Genomic DNA, 20,416 nt, shown 5'->3' with positions numbered 1-20,416 from the left:
CCTTACAGGGTTAAAAAGAAAGATTCCTACTTTCATTGCTACCTGCTTGCTGGCTAGCCAGCTAGCCAGCCCTGTGGGCCTTGCTGCTGCTGCTGCAGCCAAAAAACAAAAGGTGGTGCTGCTGCTGCTTCTGCTTCTGCTTGTGTCTGGCCGCTGTTGGAGCGTCCAGGCACAGGACTTCTGCTGCTGCTGACTAAATGGCCTCCTTAATTGGATCATTTGAGTAGCCAGCACACCTGTGCAGGTAGGGCATGACATGATAGGCAGCTGCCTTGATAGCGGGTGGGTGCTGAATGTTCCTAATTGACAAAATAAGATTAATGCTTATGAAGAAATATAAAATCTCATCCCTTCCCCAATATCGCGCCACACCCCTACCCCTTAATTCCCTGGTTGAACTTGATGGACATATGTCTTTTTTCGACCGTACTAACTATGTAACTATGTAACATAACATGGGGGGGGGGTCTCCTGGCTGTTCACACAGGTGTGTCATTGCTGTACATTGACCATGCATTGCTTCTGTGGTATTGCAAAGGCAAAGACAAATGCTTCCAGCCATCCATTGCACTAATGGATTGGTCATCAGCTGGCTGTCTATGTCCCGCATCAATATAGACCAAAGTACAGAGGGTTAGGCTATGCTATTGTGCACCTACCTGATGCATCAGAAGGTGCGAGGCCCTTGCTAAATTCTGTGCACAGACTTTGAGATCTATGCTTTAGACTGTATCTAAACCTGCTCCAACATGGACTGACATTCTGGCCTACTTTCAGCCGATGCGACTTGTCTGTCGCTGAACAGTCGCTTTTTATGTATTCAGCACCTATGTATAATGTTGTAAAAATGCTCTAGAAGCTAAAGTCGCAGAAATGTCACACATATTTGGCCTGCAACTTTCTGTGCGACAAATTCAGACAGGAAAAATCAGTATAAATCCTTAGAAAATTATCCCCCAGTGTCTCCATCTGCTGGCGGTATTGAATAAGCATTGCTGCACTGATGGGGTATGCATTAGACGAAAAAAAAGAAGAAAAAGAAGAATAATACGCCCAGAAAAGAGGCGAAAAGGAGAAAAACGTAAAAAAACGTGAAAAAAAAGTAAGAGGAAGAGAAGGGAAAAAAAGGTGGAAATGGGTTTAAAAGTGATTTCGGCGGAGAAATATATATATATATATATATATATATATATATATATATATATATATATATATATATACGCGCACACACACACATATATATAAACGTATTCTCCGTTGAGATATTGCAGCCGCTGCTGTGTCCAGGCCCAGGAGCCTTAGCACTGTGCTGTGATGTCACTCAATACCACTGACATCACTAGGTGTAAACAACATCTCTCCTTTGCTGTGTATGTGACTATGGAGCTGTTTGGTGATGTCGTCTATTATGGCCTTCATAGAAGCAACAGGAGATTGTTGCATCCATCTAGAACCCTCAGAACTGCAGTGCTATGATGTCACTCACTTCCACAGGCCTTGCAGAGTGTAAACAACAACAACCCAGCTTTGTTGTGTATGTAACCATAGGGATTTGTGATGTCACCTAGAACCTTCACAGCAGCGACAGCTTTATGAGGAGCATCAGCACTGCTCTGCCTGAGCAGAACCATCACCGCCATAGGTTGTCAAATAACCCGGGTTTAACCCACACAGGTAAGTCCAATGGGGTGCAGGCATGTCCTCTATGCTTACAGCTTCCCGTGGGTGTTGGTTTGATACCGTTTGGGGACAGCCAAGGAGGCATCTGCAGGCAACAAAGGTAGGTGTGTGCTTGTGTGTGTGTTTCCTATGCAGATCCTAAGCCCAGTGTCACATGCAAGTAGGAGGAGTAAGAAGGGTTCCTGGCAAATCCGGGTTATGGATTGCATTTAAAAAGGCCCCGTGGGAGTGCAATGGGCCCCTGTCTTGCTGCTTAGCAATAATGGTATGGGTTTAGGTTCTGCTGTGTGTACTGGTGGTTGACTGCCCCCCAGCCCAGAGTGTGCATGGAAAATTGTCTGGCAGCCTCCCTGACAGCAAGCAGTGATAGTGCCCATGAAGGGGACCTTGTTGGGCCCGCCCCTTTCACGGTTATCGCTTCTCGGCCTTTTGGCTAAGATCAAGTGTAGTATCTGTTCTTATCAGTTTAATATCTGATACGTCCCCTATCTGGGGACCATATATTAAATGGATTTTTGAGAACGGGGGCCGATTTCGAAGCTTGCTTCCGTCGCCCTATGCATTGACCCGATATGGCAGTATCTTCGGGTACAGTGCACCACCCCCTTACAGGGTTAAAAAGAAAGATTCCTACTTTCATTGCTACCTGCTTGCTGGCTAGCCAGCTAGCCAGCCCTGTGGGCCTTGCTGCTGCTGCTGCTGCAGCCAAAAAACAAAAGGTGGTGCTGCTGCTGCTTCTGCTTCTGCTTGTGTCTGGCCGCTGTTGGAGCGTCCAGGCACAGGACTTCTGCTGCTGCTGACTAAATGGCCTCCTTAATTGGATCATTTGAGTAGCCAGCACACCTGTGCAGGTAGGGCATGACATGATAGGCAGCTGCCTTGATAGCGGGTGGGTGCTGAATGTTCCTAATTGACAAAATAAGATTAATGCTTATGAAGAAATATAAAATCTCATCCCTTCCCCAATATCGCGCCACACCCCTACCCCTTAATTCCCTGGTTGAACTTGATGGACATATGTCTTTTTTCGACCGTACTAACTATGTAACTATGTAACATAACATGGGGGGGGGGGTCTCCTGGCTGTTCACACAGGTGTGTCATTGCTGTACATTGACCATGCATTGCTTCTGTGGTATTGCAAAGGCAAAGACAAATGCTTCCAGCCATCCATTGCACTAATGGATTGGTCATCAGCTGGCTGTCTATGTCCCGCATCAATATAGACCAAAGTACAGAGGGTTAGGCTATGCTATTGTGCACCTACCTGATGCATCAGAAGGTGCGAGGCCCTTGCTAAATTCTGTGCACAGACTTTGAGATCTATGCTTTAGACTGTATCTAAACCTGCTCCAACATGGACTGACATTCTGGCCTACTTTCAGCCGATGCGACTTGTCTGTCGCTGAACAGTCGCTTTTTATGTATTCAGCACCTATGTATAATGTTGTAAAAATGCTCTAGAAGCTAAAGCCGCAGAAATGTCACACATATTTGGCCTGCAACTTTCTGTGCGACAAATTCAGACAGGAAAAATCAGTATAAATCCTTAGAAAATTATCCCCCAGTGTCTCCATCTGCTGGCGGTATTGAATAAGCATTGCTGCACTGATGGGGTATGCATTAGACGAAAAAAAAGAAGAAAAAGAAGAATAATACGCCCAGAAAAGAGGCGAAAAGGAGAAAAACGTAAAAAAACGTGAAAAAAAAGTAAGAGGAAGAGAAGGGAAAAAAAGGTGGAAATGGGTTTAAAAGTGATTTCGGCGGAGAAATATATATATATATATATATATATATATATATATATATATATATATATACGCGCACACACACACATATATATAAACGTATTCTCCGTTGAGATATTGCAGCCGCTGCTGTGTCCAGGCCCAGGAGCCTTAGCACTGTGCTGTGATGTCACTCAATACCACTGACATCACTAGGTGTAAACAACATCTCTCCTTTGCTGTGTATGTGACTATGGAGCTGTTTGGTGATGTCGTCTATTATGGCCTTCATAGAAGCAACAGGAGATTGTTGCATCCATCTAGAACCCTCAGAACTACAGTGCTATGATGTCACTCACTTCCACAGGCCTTGCAGAGTGTAAACAACAACAACCCAGCTTTGTTGTGTATGTAACCATAGGGATTTGTGATGTCACCTAGAACCTTCACAGCAGCGACAGCTTTATGAGGAGCATCAGCACTGCTCTGCCTGAGCAGAACCATCACCGCCATAGGTTGTCAAATAACCCGGGTTTAACCCACACAGGTAAGTCCAATGGGGTGCAGGCATGTCCTCTATGCTTACAGCTTCCCGTGGGTGTTGGTTTGATACCGTTTGGGGACAGCCAAGGAGGCATCTGCAGGCAACAAAGGTAGGTGTGTGCTTGTGTGTGTGTTTCCTATGCAGATCCTAAGCCCAGTGTCACATGCAAGTAGGAGGAGTAAGAAGGGTTCCTGGCAAATCCGGGTTATGGATTGCATTTAAAAAGGCCCCGTGGGAGTGCAATGGGCCCCTGTCTTGCTGCTTAGCAATAATGGTATGGGTTTAGGTTCTGCTGTGTGTACTGGTGGTTGACTGCCCCCCAGCCCAGTGTGTGCATGGAAAATTGTCTGGCAGCCTCCCTGACAGCAAGCAGTGATAGTGCCCATGAAGGGGACCTTGTTGGGCCCGCCCCTTTCACGGTTATCGCTTCTCGGCCTTTTGGCTAAGATCAAGTGTAGTATCTGTTCTTATCAGTTTAATATCTGATACGTCCCCTATCTGGGGACCATATATTAAATGGATTTTTGAGAACGGGGGCCGATTTCGAAGCTTGCTTCCGTCGCCCTATGCATTGACCCGATATGGCAGTATCTTCGGGTACAGTGCACCACCCCCTTACAGGGTTAAAAAGAAAGATTCCTACTTTCATTGCTACCTGCTTGCTGGCTAGCCAGCTAGCCAGCCCTGTGGGCCTTGCTGCTGCTGCTGCTGCAGCCAAAAAACAAAAGGTGGTGCTGCTGCTGCTTCTGCTTCTGCTTGTGTCTGGCCGCTGTTGGAGCGTCCAGGCACAGGACTTCTGCTGCTGCTGACTAAATGGCCTCCTTAATTGGATCATTTGAGTAGCCAGCACACCTGTGCAGGTAGGGCATGACATGATAGGCAGCTGCCTTGATAGCGGGTGGGTGCTGAATGTTCCTAATTGACAAAATAAGATTAATGCTTATGAAGAAATATAAAATCTCATCCCTTCCCCAATATCGCGCCACACCCCTACCCCTTAATTCCCTGGTTGAACTTGATGGACATATGTCTTTTTTCGACCGTACTAACTATGTAACTATGTAACATAACATGGGGGGGGGGGGGGGGTCTCCTGGCTGTTCACACAGGTGTGTCATTGCTGTACATTGACCATGCATTGCTTCTGTGGTATTGCAAAGGCAAAGACAAATGCTTCCAGCCATCCATTGCACTAATGGATTGGTCATCAGCTGGCTGTCTATGTCCCGCATCAATATAGACCAAAGTACAGAGGGTTAGGCTATGCTATTGTGCACCTACCTGATGCATCAGAAGGTGCGAGGCCCTTGCTAAATTCTGTGCACAGACTTTGAGATCTATGCTTTAGACTGTATCTAAACCTGCTCCAACATGGACTGACATTCTGGCCTACTTTCAGCCGATGCGACTTGTCTGTCGCTGAACAGTCGCTTTTTATGTATTCAGCACCTATGTATAATGTTGTAAAAATGCTCTAGAAGCTAAAGTCGCAGAAATGTCACACATATTTGGCCTGCAACTTTCTGTGCGACAAATTCAGACAGGAAAAATCAGTATAAATCCTTAGAAAATTATCCCCCAGTGTCTCCATCTGCTGGCGGTATTGAATAAGCATTGCTGCACTGATGGGGTATGCATTAGACGAAAAAAAAGAAGAAAAAGAAGAATAATACGCCCAGAAAAGAGGCGAAAAGGAGAAAAACGTAAAAAAACGTGAAAAAAAAGTAAGAGGAAGAGAAGGGAAAAAAAGGTGGAAATGGGTTTAAAAGTGATTTCGGCGGAGAAATATATATATATATATATATATATATATATATATATATATATATATACGCGCACACACACACATATATATAAACGTATTCTCCGTTGAGATATTGCAGCCGCTGCTGTGTCCAGGCCCAGGAGCCTTAGCACTGTGCTGTGATGTCACTCAATACCACTGACATCACTAGGTGTAAACAACATCTCTCCTTTGCTGTGTATGTGACTATGGAGCTGTTTGGTGATGTCGTCTATTATGGCCTTCATAGAAGCAACAGGAGATTGTTGCATCCATCTAGAACCCTCAGAACTGCAGTGCTATGATGTCACTCACTTCCACAGGCCTTGCAGAGTGTAAACAACAACAACCCAGCTTTGTTGTGTATGTAACCATAGGGATTTGTGATGTCACCTAGAACCTTCACAGCAGCGACAGCTTTATGAGGAGCATCAGCACTGCTCTGCCTGAGCAGAACCATCACCGCCATAGGTTGTCAAATAACCCGGGTTTAACCCACACAGGTAAGTCCAATGGGGTGCAGGCATGTCCTCTATGCTTACAGCTTCCCGTGGGTGTTGGTTTGATACCGTTTGGGGACAGCCAAGGAGGCATCTGCAGGCAACAAAGGTAGGTGTGTGCTTGTGTGTGTGTTTCCTATGCAGATCCTAAGCCCAGTGTCACATGCAAGTAGGAGGAGTAAGAAGGGTTCCTGGCAAATCCGGGTTATGGATTGCATTTAAAAAGGCCCCGTGGGAGTGCAATGGGCCCCTGTCTTGCTGCTTAGCAATAATGGTATGGGTTTAGGTTCTGCTGTGTGTACTGGTGGTTGACTGCCCCCCAGCCCAGAGTGTGCATGGAAAATTGTCTGGCAGCCTCCCTGACAGCAAGCAGTGATAGTGCCCATGAAGGGGACCTTGTTGGGCCCGCCCCTTTCACGGTTATCGCTTCTCGGCCTTTTGGCTAAGATCAAGTGTAGTATCTGTTCTTATCAGTTTAATATCTGATACGTCCCCTATCTGGGGACCATATATTAAATGGATTTTTGAGAACGGGGGCCGATTTCGAAGCTTGCTTCCGTCGCCCTATGCATTGACCCGATATGGCAGTATCTTCGGGTACAGTGCACCACCCCCTTACAGGGTTAAAAAGAAAGATTCCTACTTTCATTGCTACCTGCTTGCTGGCTAGCCAGCTAGCCAGCCCTGTGGGCCTTGCTGCTGCTGCTGCTGCAGCCAAAAAACAAAAGGTGGTGCTGCTGCTGCTTCTGCTTCTGCTTGTGTCTGGCCGCTGTTGGAGCGTCCAGGCACAGGACTTCTGCTGCTGCTGACTAAATGGCCTCCTTAATTGGATCATTTGAGTAGCCAGCACACCTGTGCAGGTAGGGCATGACATGATAGGCAGCTGCCTTGATAGCGGGTGGGTGCTGAATGTTCCTAATTGACAAAATAAGATTAATGCTTATGAAGAAATATAAAATCTCATCCCTTCCCCAATATCGCGCCACACCCCTACCCCTTAATTCCCTGGTTGAACTTGATGGACATATGTCTTTTTTCGACCGTACTAACTATGTAACTATGTAACATAACATGGGGGGGGGGGGTCTCCTGGCTGTTCACACAGGTGTGTCATTGCTGTACATTGACCATGCATTGCTTCTGTGGTATTGCAAAGGCAAAGACAAATGCTTCCAGCCATCCATTGCACTAATGGATTGGTCATCAGCTGGCTGTCTATGTCCCGCATCAATATAGACCAAAGTACAGAGGGTTAGGCTATGCTATTGTGCACCTACCTGATGCATCAGAAGGTGCGAGGCCCTTGCTAAATTCTGTGCACAGACTTTGAGATCTATGCTTTAGACTGTATCTAAACCTGCTCCAACATGGACTGACATTCTGGCCTACTTTCAGCCGATGCGACTTGTCTGTCGCTGAACAGTCGCTTTTTATGTATTCAGCACCTATGTATAATGTTGTAAAAATGCTCTAGAAGCTAAAGCCGCAGAAATGTCACACATATTTGGCCTGCAACTTTCTGTGCGACAAATTCAGACAGGAAAAATCAGTATAAATCCTTAGAAAATTATCCCCCAGTGTCTCCATCTGCTGGCGGTATTGAATAAGCATTGCTGCACTGATGGGGTATGCATTAGACGAAAAAAAAGAAGAAAAAGAAGAATAATACGCCCAGAAAAGAGGCGAAAAGGAGAAAAACGTAAAAAAACGTGAAAAAAAAGTAAGAGGAAGAGAAGGGAAAAAAAGGTGGAAATGGGTTTAAAAGTGATTTCGGCGGAGAAATATATATATATATATATATATATATATATATATATATATATATACGCGCACACACACACATATATATAAACGTATTCTCCGTTGAGATATTGCAGCCGCTGCTGTGTCCAGGCCCAGGAGCCTTAGCACTGTGCTGTGATGTCACTCAATACCACTGACATCACTAGGTGTAAACAACATCTCTCCTTTGCTGTGTATGTGACTATGGAGCTGTTTGGTGATGTCGTCTATTATGGCCTTCATAGAAGCAACAGGAGATTGTTGCATCCATCTAGAACCCTCAGAACTACAGTGCTATGATGTCACTCACTTCCACAGGCCTTGCAGAGTGTAAACAACAACAACCCAGCTTTGTTGTGTATGTAACCATAGGGATTTGTGATGTCACCTAGAACCTTCACAGCAGCGACAGCTTTATGAGGAGCATCAGCACTGCTCTGCCTGAGCAGAACCATCACCGCCATAGGTTGTCAAATAACCCGGGTTTAACCCACACAGGTAAGTCCAATGGGGTGCAGGCATGTCCTCTATGCTTACAGCTTCCCGTGGGTGTTGGTTTGATACCGTTTGGGGACAGCCAAGGAGGCATCTGCAGGCAACAAAGGTAGGTGTGTGCTTGTGTGTGTGTTTCCTATGCAGATCCTAAGCCCAGTGTCACATGCAAGTAGGAGGAGTAAGAAGGGTTCCTGGCAAATCCGGGTTATGGATTGCATTTAAAAAGGCCCCGTGGGAGTGCAATGGGCCCCTGTCTTGCTGCTTAGCAATAATGGTATGGGTTTAGGTTCTGCTGTGTGTACTGGTGGTTGACTGCCCCCCAGCCCAGAGTGTGCATGGAAAATTGTCTGGCAGCCTCCCTGACAGCAAGCAGTGATAGTGCCCATGAAGGGGACCTTGTTGGGCCCGCCCCTTTCACGGTTATCGCTTCTCGGCCTTTTGGCTAAGATCAAGTGTAGTATCTGTTCTTATCAGTTTAATATCTGATACGTCCCCTATCTGGGGACCATATATTAAATGGATTTTTGAGAACGGGGGCCGATTTCGAAGCTTGCTTCCGTCGCCCTATGCATTGACCCGATATGGCAGTATCTTCGGGTACAGTGCACCACCCCCTTACAGGGTTAAAAAGAAAGATTCCTACTTTCATTGCTACCTGCTTGCTGGCTAGCCAGCTAGCCAGCCCTGTGGGCCTTGCTGCTGCTGCTGCTGCAGCCAAAAAACAAAAGGTGGTGCTGCTGCTGCTTCTGCTTCTGCTTGTGTCTGGCCGCTGTTGGAGCGTCCAGGCACAGGACTTCTGCTGCTGCTGACTAAATGGCCTCCTTAATTGGATCATTTGAGTAGCCAGCACACCTGTGCAGGTAGGGCATGACATGATAGGCAGCTGCCTTGATAGCGGGTGGGTGCTGAATGTTCCTAATTGACAAAATAAGATTAATGCTTATGAAGAAATATAAAATCTCATCCCTTCCCCAATATCGCGCCACACCCCTACCCCTTAATTCCCTGGTTGAACTTGATGGACATATGTCTTTTTTCGACCGTACTAACTATGTAACTATGTAACATAACATGGGGGGGGGGGTCTCCTGGCTGTTCACACAGGTGTGTCATTGCTGTCCATTGACCATGCATTGCTTCTGTGGTATTGCAAAGGCAAAGACAAATGCTTCCAGCCATCCATTGCACTAATGGATTGGTCATCAGCTGGCTGTCTATGTCCCGCATCAATATAGACCAAAGTACAGAGGGTTAGGCTATGCTATTGTGCACCTACCTGATGCATCAGAAGGTGCGAGGCCCTTGCTAAATTCTGTGCACAGACTTTGAGATCTATGCTTTAGACTGTATCTAAACCTGCTCCAACATGGACTGACATTCTGGCCTACTTTCAGCCGATGCGACTTGTCTGTCGCTGAACAGTCGCTTTTTATGTATTCAGCACCTATGTATAATGTTGTAAAAATGCTCTAGAAGCTAAAGCCGCAGAAATGTCACACATATTTGGCCTGCAACTTTCTGTGCGACAAATTCAGACAGGAAAAATCAGTATAAATCCTTAGAAAATTATCCCCCAGTGTCTCCATCTGCTGGCGGTATTGAATAAGCATTGCTGCACTGATGGGGTATGCATTAGACGAAAAAAAAGAAGAAAAAGAAGAATAATACGCCCAGAAAAGAGGCGAAAAGGAGAAAAACGTAAAAAAACGTGAAAAAAAAGTAAGAGGAAGAGAAGGGAAAAAAAGGTGGAAATGGGTTTAAAAGTGATTTCGGCGGAGAAATATATATATATATATATATATATATATATATATATATATACGCGCACACACACACATATATATAAACGTATTCTCCGTTGAGATATTGCAGCCGCTGCTGTGTCCAGGCCCAGGAGCCTTAGCACTGTGCTGTGATGTCACTCAATACCACTGACATCACTAGGTGTAAACAACATCTCTCCTTTGCTGTGTATGTGACTATGGAGCTGTTTGGTGATGTCGTCTATTATGGCCTTCATAGAAGCAACAGGAGATTGTTGCATCCATCTAGAACCCTCAGAACTACAGTGCTATGATGTCACTCACTTCCACAGGCCTTGCAGAGTGTAAACAACAACAACCCAGCTTTGTTGTGTATGTAACCATAGGGATTTGTGATGTCACCTAGAACCTTCACAGCAGCGACAGCTTTATGAGGAGCATCAGCACTGCTCTGCCTGAGCAGAACCATCACCGCCATAGGTTGTCAAATAACCCGGGTTTAACCCACACAGGTAAGTCCAATGGGGTGCAGGCATGTCCTCTATGCTTACAGCTTCCCGTGGGTGTTGGTTTGATACCGTTTGGGGACAGCCAAGGAGGCATCTGCAGGCAACAAAGGTAGGTGTGTGCTTGTGTGTGTGTTTCCTATGCAGATCCTAAGCCCAGTGTCACATGCAAGTAGGAGGAGTAAGAAGGGTTCCTGGCAAATCCGGGTTATGGATTGCATTTAAAAAGGCCCCGTGGGAGTGCAATGGGCCCCTGTCTTGCTGCTTAGCAATAATGGTATGGGTTTAGGTTCTGCTGTGTGTACTGGTGGTTGACTGCCCCCCAGCCCAGAGTGTGCATGGAAAATTGTCTGGCAGCCTCCCTGACAGCAAGCAGTGATAGTGCCCATGAAGGGGACCTTGTTGGGCCCGCCCCTTTCACGGTTATCGCTTCTCGGCCTTTTGGCTAAGATCAAGTGTAGTATCTGTTCTTATCAGTTTAATATCTGATACGTCCCCTATCTGGGGACCATATATTAAATGGATTTTTGAGAACGGGGGCCGATTTCGAAGCTTGCTTCCGTCGCCCTATGCATTGACCCGATATGGCAGTATCTTCGGGTACAGTGCACCACCCCCTTACAGGGTTAAAAAGAAAGATTCCTACTTTCATTGCTACCTGCTTGCTGGCTAGCCAGCTAGCCAGCCCTGTGGGCCTTGCTGCTGCTGCAGCCAAAAAACAAAAGGTGGTGCTGCTGCTGCTTCTGCTTCTGCTTGTGTCTGGCCGCTGTTGGAGCGTCCAGGCACAGGACTTCTGCTGCTGCTGACTAAATGGCCTCCTTAATTGGATCATTTGAGTAGCCAGCACACCTGTGCAGGTAGGGCATGACATGATAGGCAGCTGCCTTGATAGCGGGTGGGTGCTGAATGTTCCTAATTGACAAAATAAGATTAATGCTTATGAAGAAATATAAAATCTCATCCCTTCCCCAATATCGCGCCACACCCCTACCCCTTAATTCCCTGGTTGAACTTGATGGACATATGTCTTTTTTCGACCGTACTAACTATGTAACTATGTAACATAACATGGGGGGGGGGGGGGGGTCTCCTGGCTGTTCACACAGGTGTGTCATTGCTGTACATTGACCATGCATTGCTTCTGTGGTATTGCAAAGGCAAAGACAAATGCTTCCAGCCATCCATTGCACTAATGGATTGGTCATCAGCTGGCTGTCTATGTCCCGCATCAATATAGACCAAAGTACAGAGGGTTAGGCTATGCTATTGTGCACCTACCTGATGCATCAGAAGGTGCGAGGCCCTTGCTAAATTCTGTGCACAGACTTTGAGATCTATGCTTTAGACTGTATCTAAACCTGCTCCAACATGGACTGACATTCTGGCCTACTTTCAGCCGATGCGACTTGTCTGTCGCTGAACAGTCGCTTTTTATGTATTCAGCACCTATGTATAATGTTGTAAAAATGCTCTAGAAGCTAAAGTCGCAGAAATGTCACACATATTTGGCCTGCAACTTTCTGTGCGACAAATTCAGACAGGAAAAATCAGTATAAATCCTTAGAAAATTATCCCCCAGTGTCTCCATCTGCTGGCGGTATTGAATAAGCATTGCTGCACTGATGGGGTATGCATTAGACGAAAAAAAAGAAGAAAAAGAAGAATAATACGCCCAGAAAAGAGGCGAAAAGGAGAAAAACGTAAAAAAACGTGAAAAAAAAGTAAGAGGAAGAGAAGGGAAAAAAAGGTGGAAATGGGTTTAAAAGTGATTTCGGCGGAGAAATATATATATATATATATATATATATATATATATATATACGCGCACACACACACATATATATAAACGTATTCTCCGTTGAGATATTGCAGCCGCTGCTGTGTCCAGGCCCAGGAGCCTTAGCACTGTGCTGTGATGTCACTCAATACCACTGACATCACTAGGTGTAAACAACATCTCTCCTTTGCTGTGTATGTGACTATGGAGCTGTTTGGTGATGTCGTCTATTATGGCCTTCATAGAAGCAACAGGAGATTGTTGCATCCATCTAGAACCCTCAGAACTACAGTGCTATGATGTCACTCACTTCCACAGGCCTTGCAGAGTGTAAACAACAACAACCCAGCTTTGTTGTGTATGTAACCATAGGGATTTGTGATGTCACCTAGAACCTTCACAGCAGCGACAGCTTTATGAGGAGCATCAGCACTGCTCTGCCTGAGCAGAACCATCACCGCCATAGGTTGTCAAATAACCCGGATTTAACCCACACAGGTAAGTCCAATGGGGTGCAGGCATGTCCTCTATGCTTACAGCTTCCCGTGGGTGTTGGTTTGATACCGTTTGGGGACAGCCAAGGAGGCATCTGCAGGCAACAAAGGTAGGTGTGTGCTTGTGTGTGTGTTTCCTATGCAGATCCTAAGCCCAGTGTCACATGCAAGTAGGAGGAGTAAGAAGGGTTCCTGGCAAATCCGGGTTATGGATTGCATTTAAAAAGGCCCCGTGGGAGTGCAATGGGCCCCTGTCTTGCTGCTTAGCAATAATGGTATGGGTTTAGGTTCTGCTGTGTGTACTGGTGGTTGACTGCCCCCCAGCCCAGAGTGTGCATGGAAAATTGTCTGGCAGCCTCCCTGACAGCAAGCAGTGATAGTGCCCATGAAGGGGACCTTGTTGGGCCCGCCCCTTTCACGGTTATCGCTTCTCGGCCTTTTGGCTAAGATCAAGTGTAGTATCTGTTCTTATCAGTTTAATATCTGATACGTCCCCTATCTGGGGACCATATATTAAATGGATTTTTGAGAACGGGGGCCGATTTCGAAGCTTGCTTCCGTCGCCCTATGCATTGACCCGATATGGCAGTATCTTCGGGTACAGTGCACCACCCCCTTACAGGGTTAAAAAGAAAGATTCCTACTTTCATTGCTACCTGCTTGCTGGCTAGCCAGCTAGCCAGCCCTGTGGGCCTTGCTGCTGCTGCTGCTGCAGCCAAAAAACAAAAGGTGGTGCTGCTTCTGCTTCTGCTTGTGTCTGGCCGCTGTTGGAGCGTCCAGGCACAGGACTTCTGCTGCTGCTGACTAAATGGCCTCCTTAATTGGATCATTTGAGTAGCCAGCACACCTGTGCAGGTAGGGCATGACATGATAGGCAGCTGCCTTGATAGCGGGTGGGTGCTGAATGTTCCTAATTGACAAAATAAGATTAATGCTTATGAAGAAATATAAAATCTCATCCCTTCCCCAATATCGCGCCACACCCCTACCCCTTAATTCCCTGGTTGAACTTGATGGACATATGTCTTTTTTCGACCGTACTAACTATGTAACTATGTAACATAACATGGGGGGGGGGGGGTCTCCTGGCTGTTCACACAGGTGTGTCATTGCTGTACATTGACCATGCATTGCTTCTGTGGTATTGCAAAGGCAAAGACAAATGCTTCCAGCCATCCATTGCACTAATGGATTGGTCATCAGCTGGCTGTCTATGTCCCGCATCAATATAGACCAAAGTACAGAGGGTTAGGCTATGCTATTGTGCACCTACCTGATGCATCAGAAGGTGCGAGGCCCTTGCTAAATTCTGTGCACAGACTTTGAGATCTATGCTTTAGACTGTATCTAAACCTGCTCCAACATGGACTGACATTCTGGCCTACTTTCAGCCAATGCGACTTGTCTGTCGCTGAACAGTCGCTTTTTATGTATTCAGCACCTATGTATAATGTTGTAAAAATGCTCTAGAAGCTAAAGTCGCAGAAATGTCACACATATTTGGCCTGCAACTTTCTGTGCGACAAATTCAGACAGGAAAAATCAGTATAAATCCTTAGAAAATTATCCCCCAGTGTCTCCATCTGCTGGCGGTATTGAATAAGCATTGCTGCACTGATGGGGTATGCATTAGACGAAAAAAAAGAAGAAAAAGAAGAATAATACGCCCAGAAAAGAGGCGAAAAGGAGAAAAACGTAAAAAAACGTGAAAAAAAAGTAAGAGGAAGAGAAGGGAAAAAAAGGTGGAAATGGGTTTAAAAGTGATTTCGGCGGAGAAATATATATATATATATATATATATATATATATATATATATATATACGCGCACACACACACATATATATAAACGTATTCTCCGTTGAGATATTGCAGCCGCTGCTGTGTCCAGGCCCAGGAGCCTTAGCACTGTGCTGTGATGTCACTCAATACCACTGACATCACTAGGTGTAAACAACATCTCTCCTTTGCTGTGTATGTGACTATGGAGCTGTTTGGTGATGTCGTCTATTATGGCCTTCATAGAAGCAACAGGAGATTGTTGCATCCATCTAGAACCCTCAGAACTACAGTGCTATGATGTCACTCACTTCCACAGGCCTTGCAGAGTGTAAACAACAACAACCCAGCTTTGTTGTGTATGTAACCATAGGGATTTGTGATGTCACCTAGAACCTTCACAGCAGCGACAGCTTTATGAGGAGCATCAGCACTGCTCTGCCTGAGCAGAACCATCACCGCCATAGGTTGTCAAATAACCCGGATTTAACCCACACAGGTAAGTCCAATGGGGTGCAGGCATGTCCTCTATGCTTACAGCTTCCCGTGGGTGTTGGTTTGATACCGTTTGGGGACAGCCAAGGAGGCATCTGCAGGCAACAAAGGTAGGTGTGTGCTTGTGTGTGTGTTTCCTATGCAGATCCTAAGCCCAGTGTCACATGCAAGTAGGAGGAGTAAGAAGGGTTCCTGGCAAATCCGGGTTATGGATTGCATTTAAAAAGGCCCCGTGGGAGTGCAATGGGCCCCTGTCTTGCTGCTTAGCAATAATGGTATGGGTTTAGGTTCTGCTGTGTGTACTGGTGGTTGACTGCCCCCCAGCCCAGAGTGTGCATGGAAAATTGTCTGGCAGCCTCCCTGACAGCAAGCAGTGATAGTGCCCATGAAGGGGACCTTGTTGGGCCCGCCCCTTTCACGGTTATCGCTTCTCGGCCTTTTGGCTAAGATCAAGTGTAGTATCTGTTCTTATCAGTTTAATATCTGATACGTCCCCTATCTGGGGACCATATATTAAATGGATTTTTGAGAACGGGGGCCGATTTCGAAGCTTGCTTCCGTCGCCCTATGCATTGACCCGATATGGCAGTATCTTCGGGTACAGTGCACCACCCCCTTACAGGGTTAAAAAGAAAGATTCCTACTTTCATTGCTACCTGCTTGCTGGCTAGCCAGCTAGCCAGCCCTGTGGGCCTTGCTGCTGCTGCAGCCAAAAAACAAAAGGTGGTGCTGCTGCTGCTTCTGCTTCTGCTTGTGTCTGGCCCCTGTTGGAGCGTCCAGGCACAGGACTTCTGCTGCTGCTGACTAAATGGCCTCCTTAATTGGATCATTTGAGTAGCCAGCACACCTGTGCAGGTAGGGCATGACATGATAGGCAGCTGCCTTGATAGCGGGTGGGTGCTGAATGTTCCTAATTGACAAAATAAGATTAATGCTTATGAAGAAATATAAAATCTCATCCCTTCCCCAATATCGCGCCACACCCCTACCCCTTAATTCCCTGGTTGAACGTGATGGACATATGTCTTTTTTCGACCGTACTAACTATGTAACTATGTAACATAACATGGGGGGGGGGGGGGGTCTCCTGGCTGTTCACACAGGTGTGTCATTGCTGTACATTGACCATGCATTGCTTCTGTGGTATTGCAAAGGCAAAGACAAATGCTTCCAGCCATCCATTGCACTAATGGATTGGTCATCAGCTGGCTGTCTATGTCCCGCATCAATATAGACCAAAGTACAGAGGGTTAGGCTATGCTATTGTGCACCTACCTGATGCATCAGAAGGTGCGAGGCCCTTGCTAAATTCTGTGCACAGACTTTGAGATCTATGCTTTAGACTGTATCTAAACCTGCTCCAACATGGACTGACATTCTGGCCTACTTTCAGCCGATGCGACTTGTCTGTCGCTGAACAGTCGCTTTTTATGTATTCAGCACCTATGTATAATGTTGTAAAAATGCTCTAGAAGCTAAAGTCGCAGAAATGTCACACATATTTGGCCTGCAACTTTCTGTGCGACAAATTCAGACAGGAAAAATCAGTATAAATCCTTAGAAAATTATCCCCCAGTGTCTCCATCTGCTGGCGGTATTGAATAAGCATTGCTGCACTGATGGGGTATGCATTAGACGAAAAAAAAGAAGAAAAAGAAGAATAATACGCCCAGAAAAGAGGCGAAAAGGAGAAAAACGTAAAAAAACGTGAAAAAAAAGTAAGAGGAAGAGAAGGGAAAAAAAGGTGGAAATGGGTTTAAAAGTGATTTCGGCGGAGAAATATATATATATATATATATATATATATATATATATATATATATATATGCGCACACACACACATAGATATAAACGTATTCTCCGTTGAGATATTGCAGCCGCTGCTGTGTCCAGGCCCAGGAGCCTTAGCACTGTGCTGTGATGTCACTCAATACCACTGACATCACTAGGTGTAAACAACATCTCTCCTTTGCTGTGTATGTGACTATGGAGCTGTTTGGTGATGTCGTCTATTACGGCCTTCATAGAAGCAACAGGAGATTGTTGCATCCATCTTGAACCCTCAGAACTACAGTGCTATGATGTCACTCACTTCCACAGGCCTTGCAGAGTGTAAACAACAACAACCCAGCTTTGTTGTGTATGTAACCAAAGGGATTTGTGATGTCACCTAGAACCTTCACAGCAGCGACAGCTTTATGAGGAGCATCAGCACTGCTCTGCCTGAGCAGAACCATCACCGCCATAGGTTGTCAAATAACCCGGATTTAACCCACACAGGTAAGTCCAATGGGGTGCAGGCATGTCCTCTATGCTTACAGCTTCCCGTGGGTGTTGGTTTGATACCGTTTGGGGACAGCCAAGGAGGCATCTGCAGGCAACAAAGGTAGGTGTGTGCTTGTGTGTGTGTTTCCTATGCAGATCCTAAGCCCAGTGTCACATGCAAGTAGGAGGAGTAAGAAGGGTTCCTGGCAAATCCGGGTTATGGATTGCATTTAAAAAGGCCCCGTGGGAGTGCAATGGGCCCCTGTCTTGCTGCTTAGCAATAATGGTATGGGTTTAGGTTCTGCTGTGTGTACTGGTGGTTGACTGCCCCCCAGCCCAGAGTGTGCATGGAAAATTGTCTGGCAGCCTCCCTGACAGCAAGCAGTGATAGTGCCCATGAAGGGGACCTTGTTGGGCCCGCCCCTTTCACGGTTATCGCTTCTCGGCCTTTTGGCTAAGATCAAGTGTAGTATCTGTTCTTATCAGTTTAATATCTGATACGTCCCCTATCTGGGGACCATATATTAAATGGATTTTTGAGAACGGGGGCCGATTTCGAAGCTTGCTTCCGTCGCCCTATGCATTGACCCGATATGGCAGTATCTTCGGGTACAGTGCACCACCCCCTTACAGGGTTAAAAAGAAAGATTCCTACTTTCATTGCTACCTGCTTGCTGGCTAGCCAGCTAGCCAGCCCTGTGGGCCTTGCTGCTGCTGCAGCCAAAAAACAAAAGGTGGTGCTGCTGCTGCTTCTGCTGCTTCTGCTTCTGCTTGTGTCTGGCCCCTGTTGGAGCGTCCAGGCACAGGACTTCTGCTGCTGCTGACTAAATGGCCTCCTTAATTGGATCATTTGAGTAGCCAGCACACCTGTGCAGGTAGGGCATGACATGATAGGCAGCTGCCTTGATAGCGGGTGGGTGCTGAATGTTCCTAATTGACAAAATAAGATTAATGCTTATGAAGAAATATAAAATCTCATCCCTTCCCCAATATCGCGCCACACCCCTACCCCTTAATTCCCTGGTTGAACTTGATGGACATATGTCTTTTTTCGACCGTACTAACTATGTAACTATGTAACATAACATGGGGGAGGGGGGGGGGGGGGGTCTCCTGGCTGTTCACACAGGTGTGTCATTTCTGTACATTGACCATGCATTGCTTCTGTGGTATTGCAAAGGCAAAGACAAATGCTTCCAGCCATCCATTGCACTAATGGATTGGTCATCAGCTGGCTGTCTATGTCCCGCATCAATATAGACCAAAGTACAGAGGGTTAGGCTATGCTATTGTGCACCTACCTGATGCATCAGAAGGTGCGAGGCCCTTGCTAAATTCTGTGCACAGACTTTGAGATCTATGCTTTAGACTGTATCTAAACCTGCTCCAACATGGACTGACATTCTGGCCTACTTTCAGCCGATGCGACTTGTCTGTCGCTGAACAGTCGCTTTTTATGTATTCAGCACCTATGTATAATGTTGTAAAAATGCTCTAGAAGCTAAAGTCGCAGAAATGTCACACATATTTGGCCTGCAACTTTCTGTGCGACAAATTCAGACAGGAAAAATCAGTATAAATCCTTAGAAAATTATCCCCCAGTGTCTCCATCTGCTGGCGGTATTGAATAAGCATTGCTGCACTGATGGGGTATGCATTAGACGAAAAAAAAGAAGAAAAAGAAGAATAATACGCCCAGAAAAGAGGCGAAAAGGAGAAAAACGTAAAAAAACGTGAAAAAAAAGTAAGAGGAAGAGAAGGGAAAAAAAGGTGGAAATGGGTTTAAAAGTGATTTCGGCGGAGATATATATATATATATATATATATATATATATATATATATACGCGCACACACACACATATATATAAACGTATTCTCCGTTGAGATATTGCAACCGCTGCTGTGTCCAGGCCCAGGAGCCTTAGCACTGTGCTGTGATGTCACTCAATACCACTGACATCACTAGGTGTAAACAACATCTCTCCTTTGCTGTGTATGTGACTATGGAGCTGTTTGGTGATGTCGTCTATTATGGCCTTCATAGAAGCAACAGGAGATTGTTGCATCCATCTAGAACCCTCAGAACTACAGTGCTATGATGTCACTCACTTCCACAGGCCTTGCAGAGTGTAAACAACAACAACCCAGCTTTGTTGTGTATGTAACCATAGGGATTTGTGATGTCACCTAGAACCTTCACAGCAGCGACAGCTTTATGAGGAGCATCAGCACTGCTCTGCCTGAGCAGAACCATCACCGCCATAGGTTGTCAAATAACCCGGGTTTAACCCACACAGGTAAGTCCAATGGGGTGCAGGCATGTCCTCTATGCTTACAGCTTCCCGTGGGTGTTGGTTTGATACCGTTTGGGGACAGCCAAGGAGGCATCTGCAGGCAACAAAGGTAGGTGTGTGCTTGTGTGTGTGTTTCCTATGCAGATCCTAAGCCCAGTGTCACATGCAAGTAGGAGGAGTAAGAAGGGTTCCTGGCAAATCCGGGTTATGGATTGCATTTAAAAAGGCCCCGTGGGAGTGCAATGGGCCCCTGTCTTGCTGCTTAGCAATAATGGTATGGGTTTAGGTTCTGCTGTGTGTACTGGTGGTTGACTGCCCCCCAGCCCAGAGTGTGCATGGAAAATTGTCTGGCAGCCTCCCTGACAGCAAGCAGTGATAGTGCCCATGAAGGGGACCTTGTTGGGCCCGCCCCTTTCACGGTTATCGCTTCTCGGCCTTTTGGCTAAGATCAAGTGTAGTATCTGTTCTTATCAGTTTAATATCTGATACGTCCCCTATCTGGGGACCATATATTAAATGGATTTTTGAGAACG

The 20,416-nt window shown here is 46.0% G+C and overlaps 8 non-coding genes and 1 pseudogene across 8 annotated transcripts; all 9 read left to right on the top strand.

Moving 5' to 3' along the window:
• The first annotated feature begins 2,093 nt into the window (after positions 1 to 2,093).
• LOC130318995 (U2 spliceosomal RNA) lies at positions 2,094 to 2,284 on the top strand. The gene has a single exon (XR_008865413.1). It is a non-coding gene; the product is annotated as a U2 spliceosomal RNA (small nuclear RNA).
• A 2,089-nt stretch (positions 2,285 to 4,373) lies between these two features.
• On the top strand, positions 4,374 to 4,564 carry LOC130318994 (U2 spliceosomal RNA). The gene has a single exon (XR_008865412.1). It is a non-coding gene; the product is annotated as a U2 spliceosomal RNA (small nuclear RNA).
• A 2,092-nt stretch (positions 4,565 to 6,656) lies between these two features.
• Positions 6,657 to 6,847, top strand: LOC130318993 (U2 spliceosomal RNA). The gene has a single exon (XR_008865411.1). It is a non-coding gene; the product is annotated as a U2 spliceosomal RNA (small nuclear RNA).
• Positions 6,848 to 8,933: 2,086 nt separating this feature from the next.
• On the top strand, positions 8,934 to 9,124 carry LOC130319015 (U2 spliceosomal RNA). Its single transcript, XR_008865428.1, has one exon. It is a non-coding gene; the product is annotated as a U2 spliceosomal RNA (small nuclear RNA).
• A 2,081-nt stretch (positions 9,125 to 11,205) lies between these two features.
• On the top strand, positions 11,206 to 11,396 carry LOC130319014 (U2 spliceosomal RNA). Its single transcript, XR_008865427.1, has one exon. It is a non-coding gene; the product is annotated as a U2 spliceosomal RNA (small nuclear RNA).
• A 2,078-nt stretch (positions 11,397 to 13,474) lies between these two features.
• On the top strand, positions 13,475 to 13,665 carry LOC130319013 (U2 spliceosomal RNA). The gene has a single exon (XR_008865426.1). It is a non-coding gene; the product is annotated as a U2 spliceosomal RNA (small nuclear RNA).
• A 2,081-nt stretch (positions 13,666 to 15,746) lies between these two features.
• Positions 15,747 to 15,937, top strand: LOC130319004 (U2 spliceosomal RNA). The gene has a single exon (XR_008865421.1). It is a non-coding gene; the product is annotated as a U2 spliceosomal RNA (small nuclear RNA).
• Positions 15,938 to 18,022: 2,085 nt separating this feature from the next.
• On the top strand, positions 18,023 to 18,213 carry LOC130318992 (U2 spliceosomal RNA). Its single transcript, XR_008865410.1, has one exon. It is a non-coding gene; the product is annotated as a U2 spliceosomal RNA (small nuclear RNA).
• A 2,092-nt stretch (positions 18,214 to 20,305) lies between these two features.
• LOC130319010 (U2 spliceosomal RNA) lies at positions 20,306 to 20,416 on the top strand (annotated as a pseudogene; the record flags this gene model as incomplete).

Source organism: Hyla sarda, unplaced genomic scaffold, assembly GCF_029499605.1.
Source record: "Hyla sarda isolate aHylSar1 unplaced genomic scaffold, aHylSar1.hap1 scaffold_2091, whole genome shotgun sequence".
Lineage (NCBI taxonomy): Eukaryota > Metazoa > Chordata > Amphibia > Anura > Hylidae > Hyla > Hyla sarda.
This window is presented reverse-complemented; position numbering and strand designations above follow the sequence as displayed.